This window comes from Bemisia tabaci, chromosome 5 (assembly GCF_918797505.1).
Source record: "Bemisia tabaci chromosome 5, PGI_BMITA_v3".
Classification (NCBI taxonomy): domain Eukaryota; kingdom Metazoa; phylum Arthropoda; class Insecta; order Hemiptera; family Aleyrodidae; genus Bemisia; species Bemisia tabaci.
The window spans coordinates 29,754,438-29,781,889 of record NC_092797.1 but is presented as its reverse complement, the minus strand read 5'-3'; the positions used below and the strand labels follow the sequence as shown (position 1 = coordinate 29,781,889).

The 27,452-nt window shown below is 39.9% G+C and overlaps 1 protein-coding gene across 1 annotated transcript in view; it reads left to right on the top strand.

The window, feature by feature from the left end:
* Positions 1-1,463: 1,463 nt before the first annotated feature.
* LOC109037398 (imaginal disc development protein B4) overlaps positions 1,464-27,452 on the top strand; it is a 56,539-nt gene continuing 30,550 nt past the window's right edge. The window contains exons 1-2 of the mRNA XM_019052034.2: positions 1,464-1,803; positions 26,255-26,304. The gene's annotated coding sequence lies outside the window, so the exon portion shown is untranslated. The remainder of the gene's footprint in view (positions 1,804-26,254; positions 26,305-27,452) is intronic.

The following is a 27,452-nucleotide window of genomic DNA, read 5'->3' as shown; positions in this document are numbered from 1 at the left end:
ATCAACAGTCAAATCGCAAATTCCTCACACATGCAACATCTCCATTATCTAAATTAATAGACAAAGCTGTAGGCAAAGAAGACATAAGGATTATGAAGCTATCCTATTGGTTGAAATGGGTGGTTTTTTTAGACTAAGAAGGTAAGTGATGGACCAACTGAGGGATCTCTCGTGGGGTGTCGTTAATTAATTGCGTATTTCCTTTGTCCATCGCAACCACCCGCTTCTACCAATAGGATCCCTCCATATCCTTTCCGTCCTCTTTATCTATCGCTTTGTAAACTGGCGCATTGTAAACAAGCGTTTTTAAGGATTGAGACTTTGAAACTGAGAAAATGTATGCAAAATCAAAGTTTTATACGTGCTTTTATAATTTTTATCAGTGTGCCTCTATCGGAGTTTGAACTAGCACCACTGGATACTTCGAGTTCATAGGTCGGCTGCCTTTTTGAGCCCTAAGAGCTACATGATCAAACCTGACCTTCAAATTCTCGAGTTGTCCATACTCTCCCTATAAAGATACTCCAACCATAAGTAGCCGTAAAGCATGTATACCTAATAAACTACAAAAACATTTTCGGGTAAAAAATCCGGTTGAGGAAATTGACGTGTTACATCTTAAACAAAAACATTCCTTTTCACCCCTCAGAGAAGGTTGATATTAACTATGAGATAGGCAAAAACCGCTTTTAAATTCTTAGGGTCCACCAAGACCAAATATGTCCAAAAACTTACTTAAGGGTTTTTTTTAAAAAAAAGAGAGGGAAACAAAAGCGAAAAAAATTAATCCCTTGACAATAAGAACATTTTCTAACCATAAGTAGCCGTAAAGCATGTATACCTAACGTGTGCACACGGTGCGGCCAGGCCAACGAACCCAGAGACTAGCTCCAAGCTAGGATCGACGATTAGTGACGTCATAATAGCAGATAATGGTCCACATTCATAAATGGGTTGATCCAGGAGACGAGGACCCATGGCGATGGGGCGGGGGTAGGGTAAGACGAATGGGGTTGATCTCCTGGACGCCTGGACGCGGCTGGAGCTGGGGCTAGGACGCGGCGGCGCACAGTGGATCGAGTCAATTGGAGAGGTCGGACATGAAATCGTTGACTAAAACTGCAAATTTTGATGTTAACTTCATCGAATTTTAAGTTTCAAGGGGTGTTTTAAGAAGAAAATTTTACGAGAAAACCAATGGAACCACATTTAAAACCTCAAAATTTTGTACGAACGGAGTTATGAGCTTTTAAAGTTTCCAAATGTTGTCCGACCTTCTCAATTGACTCGATCCACTGTGCGGCGGCCGCGGAGGAGGCGGTGGTTGCGGTGGAAGTGGCGGTGTGGCAGCGGCGGCGCGGCGGTCCACGCTCAAGGTTGTTCAGTGACTCCACTGTTGAGTAGTCTCAGCTCCGCACCGCGCGTCGATGGATGTGTCTTCGTGTCTGTTCTCCGCTTGACGTCGCGTCGCGTCGCCCCGACATTTTCCCGGTCTCCAGTGCTTTCCCGGTTTTCCCCCGACGCTTTTTCCGTTTCCCCGAGATCCTTTTCCCGGCCAGTTCGAACCATAAGGTGTAAAGTTTTCCCCGGAATCGGTTGTGGTTTTTCGAATCGGTGCTCGTCCTACGATCCTCTGAAATCTGTGTTTTCCTTACGTGTTATGGAAAAGTGCTGTTCACGTTGATACACTTGCTCGGTGACACTCGGATGGAATAGCCTCTTGTCGAGGGATTTTGTGACAGTGTTGAAGTGAGTGAATTGAAAGTGCGATTTTAGGATATTTTTGGATACCGATTTTTGGAGGTACGATTTATTTTCTACTTCTTTTCTGCCCTCAGAATTGTTACATTTTATCCTTGCAACATTCTTTGTTGGACAATCCAGTACACACATGTGCACATACAGGAGGAGGAAAAACGTGAAAGTTTCGGTTTTACCATAAGTATTGACCATTCAAATTTGATTGCACACCTAGTCTTCGAGCCGGTCGGCTATTATTGCCGAGCTGTGGTTGGACGAGAATGAACTTGTCAGCACCTGCGAGCAGGCTTTATCTTTCTCGATCAAACAAAATCAGGTTGCATGATCAGTCGTAGAAAAGCTTATTCCTCGGGTACCATTACGTCAATATTCAGTTCCATAAAAACTCTATGGTGGCTTCGAAAAAGTATAGGTATTAACAACCAGACGAATGTATGCTAGAGCTGCTAAAAGGAAGTATGCACACATGAATTAAATCTTTAGAGGCTATCCAGTAAACATATCCTACGCGCATAGTTCCTTAACTCATGTGTTAATAGTTCTTTTTCAGCATAAATACGTCCAATCGTCAAGGTACGTACAACTGAAACGCCATGGCTGTACCACAATCCGGTTTTCAATGTTTAAAAGGGCATGAGTAAAGGTTCTCTGCGAATCAAGACAGATGAGCATTACTAATTGCTTCGTCCAGAAAATCTTGAAACTCAAATTGAAGCGCTTCTTGAGGACTTCAAACGTGAAGGAATGCGAGAAGGTCAACGCACTCTTAGAGATGAGCCGAATATTTGTATAACTTGTTGATCTAAGAATTTGCGACACCTTTCATTGAATCCAATCGAAGATTATTCATGCTCATACATGATATATTCAACTAATAGCCTCACTGATAAATTACTTAGGGCAATGATGATGATATATTAAACGGTGTCATCATTATATGCCCTAAGAAATCGACCACACAAGGTTTAAAGATCCCCTCCCCCCTCAACCCCCATGAAGTAACCACTCTAACATGGTGGTGTCCGAAGTCAGTTTTCATCTTTGGTTCTTTTTTTTCCCCTTCTTCTTTTAAAGAACAGTTATATTTTCATCATCTAACGTTTACTTTTCCATCCTGAATTCCCAAGTCCTAAATTTGCTCTTCTTTTCGTTTCAATATTTGAAAAATTTCGAACATCTTACCGCTCACGTCTCCTTAACGTAGTAATTGATTCCTCCTTCTTAAAACGCCAAAGGGCACCGCCTTCGAGGAGGAGGACCCCTACACACATGCAACCCATAATTATCCGATTTTAAATGGAGAAAAAAGAAGGGAGCAAAGCATTTTACTTCTCCTTATAGGCGCTGAAGATCAGCTTGCATTCCGACGCACTAAGGAATACAGCATAGCTAATTATTGATTACAGTGTCCATGTTTAACTCTGAACAAAATAGGTTCCTTCCCTTACGTAAAAGCCCATACTCATTGAACGAGAGAATATTTTCCAGGAACCACGTCCTCGCATATTTTATAAACTACATCACTGTACATGAGTGGAAACTGAAACGGAATCAAGGCTCTCTGTTTTGAAATATGGCAGAAAAAGTGCTATGTATTATAATGTGTGCGTATCAATATGTATAGTAAATTTTTGCCAAGAACGATCTGTTCATTCCACTAAAAATCATGTAAAAACCGTAAATGCCTGGAGTACGCGGGACTACCTCAGTACAAGTTACTTCATATTTGGTGAATTGAACCTACGCCAAAAGTTGTATAAAATGATGGACATTCTCATTATTTCAATAAGAGTCGCGCCTCGCTTATGACCGGGTAAACTTAGTAAGATGACAACCGATTAATATTGTAAACAAGGTTTAGCCCAACAAAAAAACAAAAAATTTAGAGCACAAGTGTAAACACCCTTATTTTCATTTGAACGTCTTAAAATGCAGGTATTAAATTCATGAAAAAGCGCTCAAAAATATTTGTGAGAGCGCGTTGAAATGCGCTGTTCCGATCAAGGAAATCTTGAAAAATATAACAGCCAACATATTTTGACATTTACCGTATTTCTAGAGACGAATGAATCATTCGAAAGAACGCAGTGCGGCGGGATTTTATCGCAGTGAAAAATATTTACTCGGTCGCCGGAGGCTGTGATGGCACCACCAATTACGACACCAACATTAGCCGCGACAGCCTTGAGTTGACCTTTGAAGTTCCGTGCCCGACCGGTATTCCCTAATATGACTAATCACAACATCAAAGTGTGTGCCGAACTCGCTTGCTGTTCCAACTCATGCTAGATGAACGGGTGACATATTCGGCAAGAAAATATTCGGCTGACAATTCTAAAATCTCAATGAAGTTTCCACTCGGTAGAATCTTGGAATTTCACCTCGAGTAAAGAAAAGCTAATGATGCGTAGCATGTGGTATTTGCTTCCCTGTGGTTAAGAAAGTTAGAAATTCGTTTATCGTAATCAAAAGGTTTGAAAATAACTGTTTCGATTTCGCGTGGACACCTCGATTACATCTCGAACGTTGCGGTTAAGGGCCGCTCAAACAAAGACTAAACCGGGCCTACAAGTCTGTCGATGATTGATGATAACCGTATCACTGCGGGAGCGGATTATGACACATCTTTCTGTGAATTTATGGACCAAAATGCACGAAAGCACTGGTATTCAATCGACTATGATGGTGCCAAAATAAATGTACGTAAAGTAAGATTATCGTTTCTGAATAGTTCTTGTATCAATGAAACCCATGGTTTTACCCGTTTTAAGCTGGTTTTTTGAGGTCAGGGTTACGACTATGCATCCAGCTTTCGTCAACATTGATCAAGTCCATAGCTGCATGTCCATTGCATGCACCACCACGCAACGAAACATCACGTTTATTCCAAGTAGTGTGTTCGCTCAGCTGACTTATAGCTCGGAGACTTTAACGCGGAGTTAGGAAAATAAGCTAATTCCGAAAAAAGGTATGTCCTTTGCTAGCAGGAGTACTTTGAGAGCTGGAAAAGCTATATCCCACACAGTAATATCACGTTTATTCGAAGTAGCGTGTTTGCTCAACTGACGTATAGCTTGGAGACTTTAACGCAGAGATAGAAAAACAAGCGCATCCTGGAAAAAAAAACGGAACACTGCGGACTGTAGAATTACAGTTTACAAGTTACCTTTTGATACGTGGTAACTCAGTAGTTGAACTTACAAAACATACTTTCATATTATTGGTTTTTAAAAGTTTTACTGTAAACCCTAATTTTGGTCGTAATGTTGAAATTAATTTCTACCAATAACGTGAGCAACACGGTCACATCGAAATTTTTTAGGCAAGGTCATTCCTTTGTCAACGCAACTTGTTTTTGAATCTCACGATCTTTTTCTAGTTGTACTCATTCTTAGTCGTGTGCTGAAGTGACTTGTTGATAAAAATCACTACAAGTATAGGTCATATAGCTATTCAATTAATTTTTCAAGTAAAATAAAAATTTTCAACCGGTTTCACATCATTGTCTCCGGATTTATTCCTTTCCCCAAAAGTGTTATTATCTGGAACTAAGTTTAGTGATTACGCATTTGTTTGCTAAATGATCATGTCTGAGCTCTACATTACTTTGAATAATGAATGCCAAATCAATTAATAATGACTGGTAAAAGAAGAAATGTGGTCGATTTTTTTGTATCCTGACATGAGTGGTTGGTGATGAAGGTACTCAGTCAAGGAGGCAGAGTGTCATTCACTATGCTGCAAAGGATTTTACTATACTGTAGAGGATTTCAAACCATAGGCAGATCCGCAGATCCAGACACCCCGAACGAGGGGGGGGGGGGTCGTAAAGGGGGTCCCGGGGGGCTTCCCCAGAAAATTTTCAAAATTTCAAAGCATTTTAAGCACTGTGTCCATTTTCTTTGAATCACATTGACCGCACGTATTGAGACATCGCAGGTACCTGGTTTCTTGCAGTTTTTTCATGAATAAGATCCAAATATAAGTGCCCTTCCTTCTTCTCTCCTGTAATTCTTCCTTTTTCTATCTTTTTCTTACCCAATGTTTCTGGCGAACGGGGGGGGGGGGGGGCGTAAGTTCACCCCTTGATACGCCTATGTTTCAAACATCTATACTTATGGTAGATACTACTTGACGTCTGTTGTTGATTACAGTACTCGTATCACCATTTCAGATGATTGTATCTCTTTTTTCTTTTTCTTTTTCTTTTTCTTTTTCTTTTTCTTTTTCTTTTTCACCGTGTTCATTTTCTTTGAATCATATTGACCGCACGCATTGAGAAATCGCAAGTACCTGGACGCATCAAAATTCAGACGATGGGAGCGTTGAGGGTGCCTAACTGATTCAAAGTTTCTGAGAGATGCCTATCTGGCGTCTTACGTGCACCGAGCGTGGATCCGTGGAAACAGTTATGAGCTTTGTGATTACGGTCGCGGGTAGGTTAACACACCTCGTCGCTTGGCTGACATAAGGGCGCAACTACACATTGAGATGAGCCCGGGAAAGCATTGAAATGTATGGAAGACAGGGTTCATTGCAGAGTGTGGTTACGTCCTTATGTCAGGTAGGCGACGACTTGCCCAATCCGCACTCCGCGCAGACGGCAAGATTTCACGCCGATGCGCTGCGTCTCCGCAAACCGTATTCCTCAGAGCCGAAGTACAGATCCAATTCGATAAACACGCTATATTCATGCAATTCGCGATCAAGTTTTGACTCCAGGAAATCTTGACCTAAATACTCATACAACCAAGTCTTTAAAAAAATGTATGTAGAGACTAATACATAAAAAGAAATCCTTCTTTTATTTAAATGATTCAAAAGTGATATATATGCTTTTGGTAGCGCGTATCACAGAATCGTATTTATTATAGTAGTTTAATCCGTTAAATTAGTATAAATTATTATGATAAGCCCGAACGATAAGTTTCTGATGCGTTCCAAATTTATAAATATGCATACATTTTATTGGAAACCTGAACTGTAACATCTCGTATCACAGTATTGGTCCGTGGCTTGTTCTAGTCTCACAATAACAACGGTGAGGCTCATAGTGTCCTTCTTTTAATTTTCTTGTTTTGCCGGTTGAAAATGCGGGTGTGTTCCCTGCTAAACGTCCCGGGCTTTTTATTTTATTTTATGTGTTTCGTTCTATTATTTGCGGCCTTAGTCCCGTTTTAAGTTGTTTCTTTGCTTGTTCTATATTGAGCTCTTTAATTAGTGATACACTAGTAACACATTATTGTAATGCATTCTCGATGCGCATTACTGATTGATACGGCTAAAGTCCTGTTAGACTTCTTACTTTAAAGTAACTTACATCTTGAGTACCCATAAACCAACGTAGATCATTTTTATTCACTTTACACTCTTTCTCCTGTTCTGTGTTTCGTCTGTTTTTGCTCCATTTGAATCCATTAAGAAAATCGACTTTAGGTTAGGCAAGCTGCCTCTCCAAGAATCGATTGTTTTGCATATATTTAAATGGAGAAAGAAGAGTGTTACCAACTTTCAAGAATCACTACTGCCTTGACTTCGTGCGTTACCTTCCTCGTTTAACGTGAACTTGCATAATTATTTTTATATTACAGAACCGTGCATTTAGGCTCGTGGATATAATTTAATTAGGTGCTGTTAAGCCTCCGTCCGTCGATTTCCTCTGTCTTTACATACCACTTCCTTGTTGACGAAATTTCGAAGAGGCAGAGCTAAAATAAGTCTGAGAACCAGATTTTCTAGAGTCGGCTTCATTTAAATCAACGAAGCAAAAAAAGGCGATAGCTCATTGAAAGTCGATTCTTAGAGCCTAGACTCTAACGACATTCTACCTGCTCGAGATTTTGAACTTAAGCATTCCGATCGGGCCACCAGTCTTGAGTGACAAAACGTCGTTGCCATATTCCAGAAATAGAATCATGGATTCGGCTGTGATTTTAAAGTTGAGATATTCGTTAAGCCAAGAGCACGAGCTAGCAACCTAGACGAGTTTCCCCGCTGTTATCTTCGACCACGTTTCGTTGTTAAAAAATGAAACAACATCCTGGTTCAGTGTCACATGAGGAGAGGCCATTATCTTGCAAACCGAAGACGGAGGGAAGAACCCACTCGAGAAAAGACCTCCGTCCGTGTCCGTCCAACAATTTACATCTTTATCTGTCACTTGTCTCTATCGGAATTCGAAGGAATCACTCAAAAAATGAACTCATTTTCCTCCTCCCCTCCCATTTCTCCTCTTTGAGCCTGTTATGTAGCCTATCACATATCAATCAAGGTGAGGGAAAATCTCGAAAAACACAGTCACCAAACATGCCTCTTAAATTGACTTTTATCTTGTAATCGTTGACAGTTGTAATTACAGCCATCAAATCAATTGAATGACTAAATGACCTAGAATTTTAGTGAGTTTTGTCAGTAAGTGGCATGAACCTACGACTAAAATTGAGTAGATCATGAAGAGATCATTAGATTCAAATGTTTCGTTCATATAGTATGGCCTTGCCCAAAAACTTCCGATGTTTTCCTATTATTGAAATTATTTGTGGGGATTGAATTCAACATTACGACCACAATTACTGGTATTAAGGCTAACAAGAACATTTTTCAAAAAAACGATAGTACGCAAGCAAGTTTTGCGAGTTCAACTAGTAGAGGTACGACATGTATCAAAAGGTCACTTTTATTAAACTGTAAATCCACCCTCAGGAAGCATGGTTCCATTTTTCGGGACGAGCTTACTTTCCTACTCCTGCGTTAAAGTCTCCAAGCCATACAAGGTGATCCAAAAGTCTCTTCCTCCCTTTAACGTTTTACTTGATTGAGGTGAAGGTTTGAGACTTAAGGGACGGTCCTCGGTCAATGGGAAGTATTTTTTGGCCCCCCTTAAATTTTCAAAGAGCTCCCTTGGGGAGCACAGACCCCCAACCTTTCCTCTAACAGAAAGTCTCCTCTTGTGATAATTCGTTCCAAAGAACATAAAAGAAAACGCGTTTGCAGAAACCCACGTTGACCCACGAAACCATGCATCACAATGCCACATTGTTATCATGACCGACATTTTGTGACCAGGACCATATTATTTGTCATCACCAAAGTAACATTGTCACCTTCCGGCCAAAGTGTCACAAAAGCTATTCACGCTTAGATGCTGTGTTGCCATACATCTCAATATTGTTTTAATGCTTTCTTTAAAACTTTTGCACATGCTTTCATGAATATTTCTGGAATTAGTTTTGATGACATAAGAAATTTTCGGTAAAATTGTTAAAAGGATATGTTCCCTAGTTTTTCTGTGAGAAATTAGACATGTTAGAGAAATTTGGCAACATTGTGCCTGAGCACCAAACAGCGCATGTGATACTTCGACCGGAAGGTGAAGATATCATGACTTCGACCAGAAAAGTAGGCTGGAGCTGAAATCTACCATAAGCATTGTCAAAACAACGATTCTTCTCTCAGTGAGTCACCTGAGTAAGGTCCAAGTTGAAATAAAAATGGGTGAAGCTCGTCTCTCGTGTTTTACGTGGAAGACCAGGTAATTAACCGCGTCTATGTCTGCTGTGTTGATCACTAGCAACTCACTGGGCTCGGTGTGAATTCGTGTCAAGGTTTTGGGATACTTGGAGCTGTGAGCATTCCGATTACCTACAGCCGGATGATCATCCGTCGTCCGATTCCGTCTACCGGTGAGATCTAAATCCAAATAACGAAAGTCTACACGCTTAGTATGTACACATATTAATCAAACTACAGTCTTTATTCTAATTAGGTACGTAAAATGTTCAATGAATATTAAAACATAGGCGGGTCCGAGAAGGCGTAGGGGGCGTATGCGCCCCCTCATCTGCTCGCTCGAAAAAAGGAGGAAGATACTTAAAGGGAAGAAAGAAAGAAGGATTAAGGAACGGAGAAATGAAGAAGGAAGGACGCTTATATTCGGTGATTATTGATGACAAAATTGACAGAAACTGCATATAAGATGCTTCAAAATTTCGAAAATTTTCTTGGTGGGGAACCCCCCCCCCTCGACCCCCCGTACGTCACCGCTTGAAGTGTATGGATCCACCTACATGTATGAAAATCGGATAGTCGACTTTATTTTATGTGTTTTAATTTTTTTTTTTTTTTTTAATTCACAAACATTAAAAATCTTAAAATCTTGAGCTATGCCTCCAAAACGTGTGGGTATTATGCTCTTTCGTAGGATACCTATCATTAAAATCTTCATAAAGATACCCACAGATGGGTTTCTTCTTCCTCCAAACTAGCAAGGAACTAAGTAATAAGATTCTTCATCAAGTATTGAGCGGTAACTTTTTCAAAACAATCTAATGTAACAATCCTTATCCATGAAGAAAATCCCGGAATTTTCTTCTCATCTATCATGTCACGTAAAATGAACCGTATTTTCATTGTCAATATTGAAACGTCTTGTCATAGTCCTCGGTCGTTTTGGTTTCTATTCCCTCTCAATGTCTTATAGAATTATAGAACTATGTCAATTTTGTTGAACCTGCGCTTGATGAAGCTGAAGACTTGATGAAATGATTCAACTAAACAGTGTTTTGAATGCAGATAAGCTATTTTTCTTCCTTTCTTTAGAAACATTCAAACCAACACCGGTATCAAAGAAATACCCTTTATGCCTCAGCCATTGTGGCTTGAATCGAGATTCTTCTTTTATTTCTCAATTATAATCTTGTAAAAGAGGAAAAAGCCGTCCATTGTAACCTTGCTCCCTCGTGTGAATTATAGAAAGCGGTGGGAACCTTGCAATTATTCACGAGGATAGTTGAGATGCAGCAGTTCCATGTTTTCTAGACGCGCTGACATTCCGTGCTCTTCCTTTCGATCAGAGTGTAATCAGATGTTTATACCACTGGCGTGGCGTGCTTTGCGATGTATCGATTGATCCATTGAAACATATCGAGAAGGATCGATGAACAGGAGGTTCGCAACGGACACCTTAATAATCGATTCTTTATCGCAGTTATCTTCCTGAATTTCATGTACAAGTACATCCATCAAAGGGTGTTAAGTACATCTAAACCTACGTGATTGCGCTAGGTGCCACAATAATAATATTGTGTGCTCGTCTTTCTCATTTAGGAAAGAAGCACCTAGCAAAGAAGCAATTAAGTAGCCAACATAATGACAATTTTTTCCTAAAATGAGCAGTAAAACTATAGAGAAAAATTCCCCTGGAAAATATCATGATACAGTGACGCATTATATGAATATTAAATTTCGTAATATTCACAACAACTGATAAGTGGCGTTTTTATTTCAACCGCACCGATTTGTAAATCCAACGAGGCAAATTTTCGAGCATGAAAATTGCCGTTGTCAGAGAGGTCTCAAAGCACTTCCTCCTGAGAATTACTCTTGTCGGCAGGCAAGCAGATGGATGCATCGAATCCAATGAGCGATGAGGCTAATCACAAGGTCAACGGACTCATCGAAGAATGATGAGATGGAAGCGTTTGACGAGGCTTGCAGTATGCTCTAATTTGTGTTGTCTGACGCTTGTCGATGTCGCTCAAGCGCGGTTCCTTTAATACGGGTCAAATCATGGTTTTCCTCATGCCGCAGCCGCAAAATAGACATCTGATCTTCTCCGGGTCGCACTTCGCGGGCACGCTGCACTATATAGTGTAACACAGTTTCGCCGTTCACGTTTAACTTAATTATTCAGCAGTCCAAAACACACGCTCCGACTGAATTAGTGCGCGGAAGTGCTTGTCAGCCGACCGCTTCCACCCTCCGCCTTCCGAGCCTTCCTCTCTCGATTCGGCGCAGATTATGTTTTTCACGCTTAATGCGTGACAGTCTCGTAACCTGATTGAATTCAGCTCACTGTATCTTCATCGTCGCTCCGGGGTTTTTTCTTACCTTCGACGACCTCTCGTGAGATTCAACGAATCAAGCATACGCAAATATTACATTCGGATAGCGTACACTGAATTTTTTTTTTTTTTTTTTTTTTTTTTTTTTTTTTTTTTTTTTTTTATCCAGAGTACAGACTCTTGAAAAATTTGGGGGAAAAATACTCTAGATTCAATCGGATTTTTGCTTCAATCAAAAGTAGATCTGCTTAAGTTAAGAGTCTTGGCTCTCGATTCTCGCAAAAATCAGATTGAATCAAGAACATGTTTTCTTGTCAATTTTTTAAAGAGTTTGGGCACTAGAGCCAAGAGACTTTTTTTCCCGCAGTGAATCACTTCTTATGAAATAGTTTCAAAAGTGAAGGTTCGTCCGAATTTTCTTTAACTAGTTTCTCGGTAAATTGTCAATCCATCAAAACCGGATTGCGTTTTCGTTGTAAGGAAAATATTATCACGGCAATTGTGTAAGGCTTTTCGGATGAAAATGATGCACTCAATTCGCTCAAAGGCATGGTATCAGAATGGAATCTATAAATTTCCTCACGAATTGTCTAAAAATATTACATTCTGAGGAGGCAGCCTGAATGAGAGCAACATCTCCTCAAAGATATGTTATAAAGCACAACACGCCACGCCAGTGTCCCCAATTGCCGCGAGAACGCCCTCATTTGTTTTAGTATGCAACATGAACACACACAGAGCACGAATAGTTGCATCCTTTGGTCATAAGGAACTTTTTGTCGCGTCCGTTCGTTGAGCGAGATAGCGTGTCTCCCTTTTTCCGTTTGGGGATATAACTGTGACTCCTTTTATGCTAATTTTCGTGAGAAATTCACATAACACCCTTTGAATTAATATATTCTCATTGCTTTTTTCCGCATAATTTTTCACCTCCTAAAATAACTTTTTCGTCCATCTCAACCATTTCGTTTGAATCCCAACCTGTTTTGGCCCCACCCTGCTCATGTATCGGTTGAGATATGTTTGAATAAGTAGGTCAAATCACTGAGCAGGCTGTGCTGTCCCGTTTGTCGTATTTTATCTTTCTTTTCACTTCCTTCTTTTTTGACGGCATGTCCCACCAATGACGCATAGGAGCAATCTCGAATCTCTTCGGAGACTTGATGAACGTTTCCTCAAGATCGCAAGCAAAGATCGACAAACCGCGATATTTCACCATTCGCCTCAGATGAGCAATGAAGATTACAAGCGTGCCGAAGGGAACGTTGCGACAAGGTTGAAACCACGAGCTATCTCAGTTTTAAAGCATAAAATTAGACGGAGGCAAATAAGACAAAGCTGTGACATTAAGAAACGAAGTGTAACTTTGTGTGGGAACATCAAGTTTTCATGAAAAGGCTATGACTGCGGCCGCCGCGCCGCGTCGCGAGACAGCATTAGGAACAGCAGATTTCTAGATAATTTAACGCCCTAGCGGTATGGCGGTTCGGTGTTGCCAGGTCAATGTATTTCAGACTAAATGGGCCGCTAGACATCGCCTGAAGTAGAAGGAAAAACGTCACATGTTTTCTCTTCAAAAACTGAACGAGGTATTAATAAAGTATTTTAGACACAGATCAAATGGAGTTTCGATTTCACAAATGACGTCATTTGTAGTTTTTCCATATAACCAATGTTAATAGAAAACACTTACATCTTGTTTCGGAGTTTATTTACAGACTTCGCGTTGTGTGATTCGTTGCCCTTGTGGAATTTTGAGGAGAAAACACGTAGCTTTGTACTATAATTCATACCTAGTCTAGAGACCCATTAGGATCCTAGGAAGAATTGGTTGATGTACTTTTTTGTATAGCAACTTTTATTCAGTATAGAAAAACAAGTATTCGAGAATAATTTTGCCATACATGAATTAATTGAATTAATCAGTCTTGACGTCAGCAGAGGACACCATGGATTTGATCTCCTTTCTCGTATCATTATATTAAGAGAGGAATGAGCATTTAAAAGATTATTTTAATCATTATTTTATTTTTAGTTTTCTCACCGGCATCTCCAACTAAACAAGTTATTTTCAATAAATTAGCAGTTTAATTCCTACTCGCAGATGCGTAGTTAAGGGGAAAGGGAAGTTTTCAGGAGGGCATCCAATTCCCTCTTTCTGCGACTAAACTTTTGCCTTAAGCCAAGTGATTTTTTGTTATGCTTCTGAATGATTCGCTTTTCAACGGTAAAATGTGCAAAATGGACACCCTCCCGTGGCAATGTTCAAAATGTTTTGTGGAGGACATAAAAAGAAGGGAATGAGTTACTGACTTTGAAAAAATTAAAACAAAAGTCAAAAAACAACAATAATGATACTTAGTCAATTTCATACTTTAGAATCTGTATTATGCGCTGAATTGGTTTCATTTGCCTACTAACTTCTGAAATTACAATACCTTTATCCAAAAAATATAAGGTAGTTCAGAGGTAGAATTTATGTTATTATTTGAACCATCAGCCTATTAGTTCACTCATAACCTGTAATTATTTAGACGTCATTGTCTCTTCACGTGTCATTCGCAAATTGGATTAGCATCCCGTCAACTTACGCGGCTGCTATTCCAACGCAAATTCTAAAACAATAAAGATATTATTGCTCTAGTATATGATATGAGAGTGTGCAGTAAATTCTACCCCCTCTACTGTAAATCCTCTCCCCTGAAGAATGGAGATCATGTCTTCGAAACAACATTAATGCTCTCAATTGAAGAATTCCAGGTTTATCTAGAGTCAGAATTTATTTATGTACCGGGGTGGCAACAAGGCACAACAACGTAGAGAGTGGAACTTCTGACGTAATTCTAATTACGAGATTTAACAGCTTAAATCCAAATTCAACCAGGACAGTTCAGAGGTAATCACAATGAGTAAAAAAACTCATTATTCACCGTAGCATCGCCTTGGTTTTTTCCTAGTTAGTCGGGCACCAATTAAAACATCTGCCTCTAAATTTGGAGGTGCTCGACTCACAATCAGTATGTGTGCTCTTCCCACGTCACCTTTTCGTCCATGCTTCTTGTCCTCTCTTCGTCCCTATGCCGTATCGTCTAGACTTGTGTGCCCCAGAAACATTTTCATATCTGTGACTGAAAACAGAATCAATTTGAGCTTTTGATCATTGTAGCCATCTTTACTTACAAACCAAGTCAGTTGTAATAGGAAAAGCTAACGATGAACATTAAATAACCAAGAAAGCTCTCATTTTGTCGGATGGGTATATACTTGGAAAATAAATAATACTTATAGAAAGGTAACCTTTCTAGATCTGCAAATAAGAGTCTAATTTTAATATCCTCACTGCAAATGGTGGTTCCTTCAATGATTGGGTGGATTCAATTATTTTTACTCAATTTTTTAAAAATATTTCTTAGGTGATCGCTATATGATTCGGAATGTTATTAACACTCAAATAATTGTGAGAAAGGGTCCTTGAATCAGTGTAGGTAATAAAAATCAAGTTCATCGTTTCACGTTTTCAGATTTAAAGAATAATACACTGATCTATCGATAGTATTTTACTCAATTTATTATATTCACCGATATTGGATGGGGTGCACTCGATAGAACAATCGTAAAACCACTTTTAAACCACGTACTCCAAAAGTACATGCTTTTTCTCGTCTTCACAGAGGGGTATATTAGTGAAACTGAGTGAGCTAGACTCAAACATGATTTAAATAATCACCTCCCCTCTTTTTCAAAAAATGTATAGTTTTCACGTTTTCTTGAAGCTTACGATTATAATCCTCCTCCCCTTATGCGTGATATCTGAACAGACCATTTTAGAATGTAGGAGGCATGTTTTCTTTCCTTCTATTTTTAAATAATGCTCTTCATACCAGTCGTATTAGACGTACACAACCACCTACTCACTCACAACATTGAACGAAAACTTTCATGCATGTTTGCATATATACAAACACCGAAGGCTAATCAACAGAAAAACTACTGTTGCGTGCAAGAAAAAGTCTTTCATCATCTATTCTGGCACAATATACCTAGTGCAATCAACAGTAAAACAGTGAATCTCAACGTATTGTGTTTTTTTAGACGCACTAAGATAAAACCGCCACCAGTGTCATGTAACCAGTCGCATTATACATGTAAATGTTTAAGCACTGTAAGTTTCCATTTTTGTGCATTTACGGTTGATTGCACCCCTCGTGAATGTAGGCCGAAATTATGGAACGTATCCGGAGGGAAAAACTTCAGTAAACATGTACAGCGAATATTTGCATTCCAGGAAGCTAAATTTCCTAGCAATGGGAACCGAATTTCATTACGAGAAACCGAAATTTTTATTAGTTATATTGAAAGTCACTTTCTCTACGAGAGGCTCCGGTTATTTGAACTGAGATTCAGCTTTTATGACTAAAAATTTCAGTTAGGTACAAACTGGAAACTTCAGTGTTCAATATAAGCTAAATTTCAGTCCTTGTAACCAAACTTTTGTCCTTCAAGTAACCTCATCGATGAAGTGATCGCTGAATGTGCAAGTCACAGGTTTATTGTCTCCACTCGGTTCCTCTCGCCGTTTATGACAGGGGCAACTGATATAAAGCATAAAATATAATAATTCACATAAAATAATGCAAGGCATTAATCTGCCATGCTAAGGAAAAACGCTGTTTGAACATTCGAGAGTTGCCAAATTTCCCTTGATAAACCATGTATTTTTGACAACATTCATGCATATTTTTCCTTGAAATTTTCAGATATTTTAAATTAAATTGCGCACAAAACTGTCTGAAAATTTTGGAAAATAATATTCACAATTTTCCCAGTAAATTCGGTTTTTATCGGAGGAAACTTGGCAACCTCTGAAGGCCCATACGGCGTTCTTCCTTAGCACGGCCGTAATATCCAACAACTCGGCGACGTTGGTGCATGCAAGAGGGCTGGACTGATGTGCGAAGAATTTACTGTGCACAGGTGACATTTGAAAAACTGCGAGTGGCACTAAATATACATCAGAGGAACATTCGCCGACGATTGTTGTGGTGCAGCGAGACCGCTGACATCTCCTTCGCGTCCTCGAGGTGGAATTAATCAGGTTCAAGACCTCACTCCCGGAGCCCGGGGGGGGGGACCAAGGACCTTTTCCTTTGCCAACCGCAGACTCAACCTCCCACCTCCCACTTAATACGGGCTCCGTGTACCCGGCGAAATTGCATTCATCAATTCCTGGTCGCCGATTGTTGCTCAGTCCCGCCTTAAAGCAATAAGCCGGATAAAAATAAAATACGAAGAACTCGAACAAGGATTTCCATGTTTTAGGAGTCGAACTGATTTGGAAATCAAATCAGTGAGGAGAAAATCCAACGAAGACCTAAAATGATCGGACAGCGTTTGACGAATTGTTTCAATACTCGCGAAGTTTTCCTCCGATAAGTTTTCAACCCTGAAACATCTACAAGGTGATCCAAAAGTCCCGTACCAACCTAGTAACCCCTCAGGTTCTTGCCGCTTCTCAGAGTGGTCCCTTCAAAATTTGAGGGTTCCCAATTCCCAAAAGTCGTTTACTTCGACTTGAGAACTATCATAAAAATTCAAACCTCTTTTTCGATTTGTTCAAAAGTTACAGGGGAGATACCTCGGTGCGGGACTGTTGGATCACCTTGTATTTTATTAAGAAAGTATAATGGAAACTATTGAAATGAAATTATTTGCCAATGCAAAGAATGATTCATCTCGAACGTTAATTTGAATATTCGCCTCTCATGTCATCATGATTTAGCGACGGTTGAAAGGATTCAGCCAGAAACAGCCGAACTGCATTTCACGTGTTTGTGTTGCCTAACTCTCTAGTTTTTTTTTATATTAAAACAGAACGTAATGACATGATGTAACATCGTAACACCCCAAAACTTTCTCAAAATTTCTCTCAGATCATGATGTTGATACCCACAAAATTTCAATTCAGAATTTCAATCAGTTTTTGTCGAGAAAATTAAACATTATAATAAGCAACTCTTGATGTGGTAAGGCTGACTCCGGTCAAATTTGTGCAAAATACCAAGCAAATTCAAGAGGATAGAAAAATTCACTTGATCTCAACGAGCAGATTAGAAAGTAAAAATTCACTATTCCTACCATGGGCATCTATGTTTTTCGATGCCGTCAAAGGTGAAATTTTGTTGGTGGTCAAAGGTTGGAGAGTTTTTTGCTTCATTGATAGAAGGAAGACGATTTGCTGTAAGTAAGTACCCAAAACCAAAATAACTTTACGAGGAAAGTTATCTGAATGACGAACAAGGTTCTACTTGCCAAATTTTCCTGGTGATTTTTATTTAGGTTTTATTATCTATGATCGATGTTTTGGATAATTTGAGAAAAGATATTACTACAAAATAGAGAACGCCTGCCCCCGAATAGTACTCTCGCCTAGGGCCTGATTAAGGGGGTGGCCACATGGGCCGCGGCCCATGGCGGCAAAATTAGGGGGCGGCAAATTTTGCAATTTTTTTAAATGCAGGTACAAAAAAATCGGATTCAGAAAAAATTACAAACAAGAAAAGGTGGCAAAATCTCTCATTTCCTGAAAGTTTATTCATTCCTAATTTTGTCGTATTTCGGTGATACAAAAGACTACGCACCTTTAATTAGTTGAGTTAAGAGAGAAAACTAACACGTAATTCGGCCTGGAGCAGCGCGGCGCTAAGAGAAATGATGACGAGGACTTGAGATGAAAAGGAGAAGCCCTCGACGCGGTGGTCGGCATGTAACATATAATAGCGCCTACGAGACTGCATGAATACTTCACGCATTGCGTCAAACACAGTGCGGTCAACAGCGGTCAGCGCGGCGTGAAACGCACAGTGCCTACAAGACTACATGAATACTTCACGCATTGCGCCAAACACAGTGTGGTCAGCGCGGCACGGCGCGGCAGTTCACTTGATGGTTTTTATTGATGTTTCAAAATGAATGAGAAGAGGGCGGCAAAATACAGGCGGCCGGCAAGTAGGTAAATCCGGTCATGCTCTCGCCGGAACAGATCAGATGAACTGAATTCCAAAGAAAGCAACTGAGTTGCATATCGCAAAAATGTAACTTCAGAGGGGTAATTTAATTTTCACCTTAACCAGCCGCCCCTTTTTTTCAAAATTCAAAGACGAGAATACCAATTCTAATTGAGAAAAAGCATTAGACTTTCTGACTTTATTCCGAATATCAAGTTTGATGGATGAATAAAACCTCAAGACTGTTTTTCTCCGTTCGATCTGTAGGTATGCGTCTTGTTTCTTCCATTCCAAACTCGGTCCAGGCTACATATTGATTGTTAGATAACCTGAGTACCGTTTTATTTCCCCATACAGTATCTCATTGCTAATCCTGTACTATTTTGTACAAATCTAAGAAACAAATAATGGAAATTCATCAAATAACAACCAAACATGATGGAGACATTCATGTTTATAAATAATTACCAGCAATAACTCGTCGGTCATACGTTTTCCACCATTCTTGCCGCTAGATTCATACGCATAACCACAAAGATTTGACCTTTATTCGTCACTTACAATTAGTTAGAGCTATAGCTAATTGAATATTAACGCCCACACTTCATGTGATCTGGATAATTTTTTAGAGCTGATTGTGAGCTTAACCTAAAAAAAAGCAGCCACGCAGTCTCGAAAACCAGCCGTTTGACATTCTGACTAATGATTGGCAGCGCAACCCGAGAATATTAGTGCGAACTTGTTTTTGTAGTGAGGTAACTCGTGAGAACAGTAAAGTGGCGTGAATTGCGATTTATCGATTGTTATGCCATTTAAATCTACGGTAAAGAATCGATTATTTAGGCGTTCGCTGCGAACACCCTGTTTATCGATCCTTTTCCATAGGTTTAAATGGCATAACAATCGATGTATCGCAAAGCACGCCTCGCCACTGCGTGAGAATTGTTTGGCGTCAGCCCAATCCGGTCTTTGTTGCCCGATTTTTACAAGCGTCAAGCTGTTGAAGTCTTGACGAAGTTTGAAATTTCAGGGTGTCAATCGAACTCGGCGAAACCGAGGATGTCGAAGTAAGTGCATACTCCTGCGCTCGAAATGTCAGTTATCGTGTACACGGGTGTTTTCGCTTATCGCCAGCAACGCCTGTAACTCTCGCCTGGGAGTAGGGGAAAGGTGCGACACGCTTTGCGAATACGAAACTCAGGTATTTTGCAATCGTTGCTGACCGTCTCATACTGAATCGATGATATCCTTCGGAAAGAGTCACCCTTGACAAAAGTATGAGCTGTTTACATTAACCCCCGATTTGACCCTAACAGCTCCCCTTTAGCGACCGCATCCCATAGACGGATCTAGACACTTCGAAATGAGGGGAGGGGGGGGGGAGTTGGGGGCTTCTTCCAGAAAATTGTCGCAATTTTAAAGATTGTACTATGCAGTTTGAGTCAATTTCATTATAAATAATTACCAAATGCAAACATTCTTCTTTCCTCTTTCCTCCATTCCTTCCCTCTTCCTTTCTTCCCTTTTTCTTTCTCCTTTTTTTCGGGCAAATGCTCCCACGCCCCCTCCCCCCTTGGATCCGCCTATGCCACATCCGAGCCCAATCAAGGACTGATCGTTAACTGACGACAACCTATATTTCTTGCATTAAACATGAGGCAAACAAGGCATATTTTAGATTCACTTATTTATCGGCAAATTATCGTTCATTTTACAAGGAGAATATGAGTTTTTAAGGAAACGTCGAAAATTGCGCAGAAAGTGGGAGGGGATGGATTTGTACACAGCCATACTTTGTCGATGAGGGCACTCTAATTAATAGTGAGGATAGAAGAGATATATGAAAACAAGAGCGGTTGAAAAATGTGCAACTTATTACGCCATTCCCAGGCCTGAAAACAAGTTTATGCCCCTTAATCTATTTTCAAGCATTAATAACCAGCAGATTCCAAAGTTGAAGTTTGACTTTACTGATCGTGAGTTTTACGACTGCTCATTTCGTATTGTTTGGAACGGACCATATCGTCCAAATTTGTGGGCACGCAAAGGCAGAATAATTCGTTGTCAACGCGAGAGGGGGAGTTGCCAACCTAACGGCCGCGTTTCCAATAATTTAGCCGTGGCTCGTTTGCTAACTTCGGCAAACGTGTGTATCAGTGGCGCAATAGTCCAGGTGCAACTGCTCTCCACCCTGTGTAATACATTGTCCAAACAATCTAATTGGCCGAGCCGCTGAGCAGTGTCGAGGCGTGACAATCGACTATCGATATTATCCCATTTGAAGGTACAGTGAAGGATCGATTATCGATAAATCGATAATCGATCTTCTTGCGTAGGTTTGATGGTAGATCGATCGATACATCGTAAAGCGCGCCGCGCCACTGCCGTTGAGCCGTTGACTCCATCGACTTTCTCCTAACCTTGCCTCTCGATGACTGTAATAGACCCTTTAGAATTTATGCTTCACCTCCTTGCACTGCAGTCGAGCGCACCCTTTAATGCACTCACTCAAAATCATTGATTATCTTATCTGGCAAGGGCCATTCATGCGTGTAGGTAAGCTATACATATTACTGCATTGGAGAAGTTGATTCGCAAAAATCAACCAGCAGTACATAAGCATGAACGCGCTCAATAGCAGTTCAATTAGTATGATAACGTTATCAGTTAAATCGGTGACGACAATATGACGTCACATGAGAGCCCTTCTTCAGAGGGTCGAGTTGAAGAGCCAGGACTCCATCTTTTTTAACCCATGGGGGATTCGCGAAGCGGCCCCTCTGAAACTTGGGCTGTGCATTGGCTAGGAGTCGCACTGCCTAGTAAAAAAATGAGCTTCTTGAGAAGTTCAGATTCTGTCACGACTTGGAGGGAAACGCACGTAGGATTAACAATACCAAAAGAAGAACATCGTTTACGGCTAATAGAGCAAGGAAGGTTCACTGTTGGATATGTAGATTTTTTGAAATTTTGACATATTGTTCATCAAATAACACAACTTGCCCTTCCAACGGTTGAAAAGCGATACCTTATCAACATAACAAATCATTTTTGATCTCGTAACATGTTTTTGCCTTTAGGAGAAAGGAACGTTACGTGGTGTAATGGAGCGGAACTGAATTTTTGATAAACCTTAAATGAAACCTGATTTTCTCTCTCTTCATCATTTTTCATTTTTTAACCGAAAATGTTCATCAGCATTTAGAAGAATATGAGAATCAGGGAGGACTAGGATGCTCTTCGTATTATTTTCAATAAACGGCACTGATGAAAAATTAGCAATTTATACAATCGGGAATCTAATAATAATTAGACAGACTTAACCGAAATTATCCTACCTGTATGCCGTGTTTCCAAATGTTCCCTACTGTTTTATTTTTTTAAGAAAGAACGGATACTCAACGCCTCGAAACTGTGTATTTGCCCTCCTGAGGAATATATTGACCAAAGTTTCAGTGTTGATCAATTTTCGGTTTAAAAAAATGAAACGTCAGAGAAAATGAGGCAACTTCTCATGTGGTTACGGTGATTTTCGTTAAATCCGTCCAATCGAGCATTAATAATTTTATTCTCATCGAAGTAACTCCGGTGAGAGTATCTTCTTACCCCTATCACGCCAAATTAGATATAGGAACATAGACACTGATCATCAGATTTTTTTTCTTTTTTTGAAAAAAATGCTTTAAAGTTGCAGGACTTTCAAAAATTGAAAACCTCCAAGTATTCTGCTTACCCCTCTGAAATGGGTAAATAATCGATTTAATTGATGGGTTAAATAAACGCAATTTCTCGCTCGCGTTAAGTTCTATGAATATATCCACGTGACCGATAATTTTTTGAAAATTCCTAAATTACAAAAATGACAAAAGCCTCGACTCTGCAAGCGTACGTACGTTGATAATCAATTCGGCCGCGCCCAGTGGCGATATTGCAAGTTGGCAACACTACTGTTTCTCCATTTAAATACATTAAAAATATCGATTTTACGTGAGGTGAAGAATCGATTGTTTTATATACATTTAAAAGGAGGAAAAAGAGTGTTGCCAACTTTCAAGAATCGCCATCGGCCGCGCCTGCCAAGGGAAATCGTCCCAATTTTCTTTTGGTGAACTGAAAATATAGAGAGAAGTAGGCGAATAATTGTCCTTCAGTTTTTCAGATAACTTCATTTGCAATTTAATATAAAAATTATGTAAAAAAATATTAAGGAAAAATGTTTATAACTTTTCTCAAAAATTCATCGGCAATCGGGAGAAACTTGGCAACATCCGAGTTTTCATTCGACGTTTTTCCTTACCATGACAAAATTGCACACTTGCATACCATCCTCATGCCCATCAGCAGTTTCGAGAATAACTGTGTGTAATTTCGCCCTCTGACTCGGGTTATTCCGATCAGATATGAAGTAACTCTTTGTTAAAGAAGATTTCGAAGCGAGTAAATGAAAATTAATTTTGCAAATCGAGCCGGAGCTGAAAAACAAAACCCCTCAGGGAGTCTCCGCCCTCCACTCCCCCCCCCCCATTGCGTACACTTATCGGTCCTACTGTGTTTCGAAGATGTTCTTACTATTCCTCCGGTCTCAATCTATAAAACGATCTTTGTTGGCATAAAGTGAGCATAATAATAGAATTCCAATTCTTTCGTATTATGCAGGCGTATTAAAAGTGTTAAAAATAATAATGTGTTAAAAAATGTTTGCCTCTCGGATTCAATATCACGTGTATAAGGTGTTTTTTAAACACATTTGACAACTAAGCACGCCTGAAACTGACCTGAAACAATAATAAAAAGAAATAAAAATGGAGAAAATGACAGGACGGCGCTCAATTAGACAGCGGAGCAGCAGCTACGACAATGTTTCCACCTCTGACTCGCGCAAATCCATAAAAATGACCTGACTCAAGCCGTTCTCATTGTGCCCTACCCCAAGTGCTTTCTGCCGATCGATTTGAATTCGAATAAAGACCTGACTCATTTTTTATGTCCTGGTCAGGTCAGAGATGTGGAGTCATTACATCGTCACAAAATGACGTTGCCTTTTTATTACCTCGGAGAGAAAAAGAATATTATACGAAAATGGAATTTAAATTGAAAAAGAAGGATCAATCACAGAATTGATTGCCGTTCATAAGGACAAAACAAAACCAAAAAACTGCTGGAATCGTTTCCAGTGGTCAATGAATCACTGGAAATAATGATCAATGATGCCTTTTTTAAATGTTAAAGGAACAATCATTCCAAGCGTAAATCGAAAAACCGTTCCGTAAACAGCCTCCGAGTTTGTCAATATGCAAAACTGCGGGCTGATTATTGAAATTAAAGGACAAAATAGACAAAGAAGACATAGGGAGTATGGAGCAATTCCATTGGTTGAAATTGGTGCGGTTGCAATGGACAAAGCAGGTACGTAATAGACTAACCAACGGCAACTGACAAGAGACCCTACAGTTAGTGCATCATTTTCCCCCAAAGTCTATATGAACCACCCATTGCAACCAATGGGATCATCCCGTACTCCCCATGTCTTCTTTGTCTATCGCTTTGTCTATCAATCAGCCTGCTGATCGATTCTCTGGTCGAGTTTTGGACAGTAGTTTACTCTCGTAGTCCTCACTTAAGTATCATCATTTTCCCTGTCCAGTGTGCCCACGTCAGTATCACTACATTTCCTCCCTCCACCCTACATAACTTTCTTTTTTTTTTTAGTTTTTTTTTTTTTAAGTACCTTATTCAACTCATTGTCTAGCCGCACACACAGCGTGCATAATACAATCCTACGAAATTAAGGCCAGTAACGAAAAAAAGCCATAAAATAAGGCAGCCTCATATTTACGACTCGAGACGGAGAACTTTCTATGAACCATTCTCAAGCATAAAAATGTTGGAGGGGGTGTAATTTTGATTTGCCAGACGAACGGATGAGCGGAGCGCGTCGATAATCCTGGAAACAGCGTCTTCTCTCCTCCTCCTCCTCCTCCTCCTCCCCCCCTCCCGCCTACGCTCAAGTGAAACAAAAGCACGCTGGTATGATCACGATACATCCAAGCTCCTCGTCCAGAAACAATTTCCGCTGCAATAAGGAAGTTCGCACTTCATGCTGGTGCCATTCGAGCCGGGCCGGGAGGCGAAAGAAAGGGGGGGGGGGGGTCCTAATGGTCACACTGATTGTAAGACCACGCGGAATCGGAGATGTCAGGGGACGGAAGCGAGTGCGGGACACAAGCTGCGGAATCGGTGGGAAGCACTCGTAATCTTGCGTTACCACCGGATTTGCAGATGTGGCGAAATCAAAGGCTTGCAAATTTGCTTTGTCTCGTTCCGAGAACGACTCGCAATTGACGCAACGACGCAGTCGATCATTCGCGAGGATGCCACGTTGAGATTTTGATCGTGTAATTAGAGGTTCACAAGATAAATCTCCCAATTACGGAGAACAAAAAAATTGTGAGTTGTATACTCCTGAAAAAATCAAGTCCTTTTGATGGTTCTTTCGTTGAAAGGGCAGATTGCCCCCCCGGGGAGGGGGGCTAGGGAACTCGCACCTCAGCTCCTCTTTAATTTTTGTCAGAGGGGCCGTTTCCGCAAAATTTAAGGGCCCTGCAGACATTTCTACAGGAATCTCTTAGGGCCTCATCTTTTTAGCCATTAGAAGGAGCGTTCGGCGATGCCCTCCTACCGGATAAAATAGAGTCAATCCGCCCTAAAATTGAATGTTAAGTTATTTTTTGCGTGACGTCAACTGCTACCCCTGTGTGTGGATGTAGTAGTTTCTCTCAATTTGATCTGGTCAACGCTGCATGTGGAACAAAAGGCAAATGTGTATGACCCTTGGTTGATCATCTCCGACAGAGTTGGTCCTTAGCATGCTACCAACGTCATGGATGGTGTCACTTTTTTACACTTTCAAACGCCATATCGACGGTGAAACTACCAAACCACGTATCTCGTTTGCGGTGTCTAAAAATCTACGCTCACATTTTATTTTTTTGAAGTAGACCAAATCAATATCATTCCTTGAAATTTTCACGGAATTTTCTCCGCACAAAGAGGAAAAATCACAGGAATTTTCAAGACTGGATGTTAGGTAGTTTTTCATTTAAAGAATAAAGTATGACAGGAAGTCTGCGACGTCGCAAACCGAGATACGTGGTTTGGTAGTTTCACCGTCGATATCCAACCCTAATTAGAGTAATTTGACGGTTGGACGGGTCTCACTATCTTCTGCTAAATTTTGGGATGTAATCTTGGAAATATGATTCTGTGGTATGTGCATCAGACCCATTTCTAGAAGAACTTGTGATTGCTTGCTTACTTGCATTTTTTTTTTTTTTGGCATATTCATACAGAATGATCTCAAAACAATAGAGAATTACAGCAACTTTCAAAGAATTGAGAGATTATATTTACCCCAACATATGAAGGCATCACATTTATTTCCAAGAGCGCAAACACGTATGTGAATAAATTAAATTACTCTGAATGACTATTCTTATTTCCTGTCAAAGGCCTGTGCGTCATTGTTTTTACAACACCACAAATCTAGGTGCATGCACGTTGCCTAATGTTGAATATGCATCAGTATGTCCGAAAACTTGGACCGTTGAGCAAAATAATGTTAGATTTTCCTCCTTCTTACTGTTTCAGATCGTGCACATATCTTTGACAATAATACTGGACGGGTCAGCTATTAAACCGTAAGTTGAATCTTGAATTATTCTGTTTCATAAACCTCATAATTCAAGTCATAAAATCCCTCTCTCGCCTCAATAAAATCACGAGGTTTAAACGGCAAGGACTAAACGGTGATACAAAAAGAATTTTAAAAAATTGCTCGACCTGCAAACCGGTTTTCGCGAGCGGACGAAGTGTGTGAATTTAAAACGAACCGTTAATAATAGGCGGTCTTTTACGCAGCTTCTTACGCTGTTACTATTAAAACTTACTCGGACTCGAAAATGTAAAATATTACTTACACTTAATGTTTTAATGAGCGGTTGGCAGCCATTAGAGGGCCGTGGAATACTCTATAATCATTATAATTATACAAAAAAATAAACTGCAATTTCATACCGGCCACTGCATAAATTGTCAGGTGTTAGTCTCTAAATGAGAAAATGAGACAAGGAATTAAGGTAGAAAACTACGAGAAGGCTCTTACGTAAAAAAAATTACACAGTTTTAATTATAGTCGCAAAATACGAACAGCAGAATAACAGAGAAAAAACAGAGGGTTCTCTATGCCGGACCTAAAATTTCTTTTAATCCATCACGAAAACATCATAGGTAATTTCATGACAAATTCTAATTGTTTGCAACTAATCTACAACTAAAAAGTAAATGTTTGTGTGTGCTCTATACGATATTCAATGAAAGAGGAATAAAAACGGTCTCCAATTCGTACATTTTAAGAAAGCGTATAAGTTTACGGAAGTCCAAATTTAACAGTCCATGCCACTGGGGACTTTTCATAAGCTGGTATTAAGCTAGGTTCCTTACAAGGCAGCTATTTTATGCATAAAGTAAGTCGTCATCAGGAGTTATTCTCAGCAAAATATATCACTCAGATTTTCACAAATGAAGGAAGAACTACACACAGGAAAGGATTTTATTGAGGCCAAGTCAGTTCGCCTTCAATTTAATTTGAGGCAACCCGAGCTCCCACGTGGTCGAATAGTGGTATCATCATGAAATGGCACGTGCACCAGAGATACACTCAAGAATTAGCTTTATATCGAATAGTAAGAGGTTATTTCAACGTCTCATCGGTTTGCCTTCAATTTTTAAGTTAGGCAAGACGAGCTTCCACGTGTTCATATAGTCGTATCGTCATTTCGTCATTCAT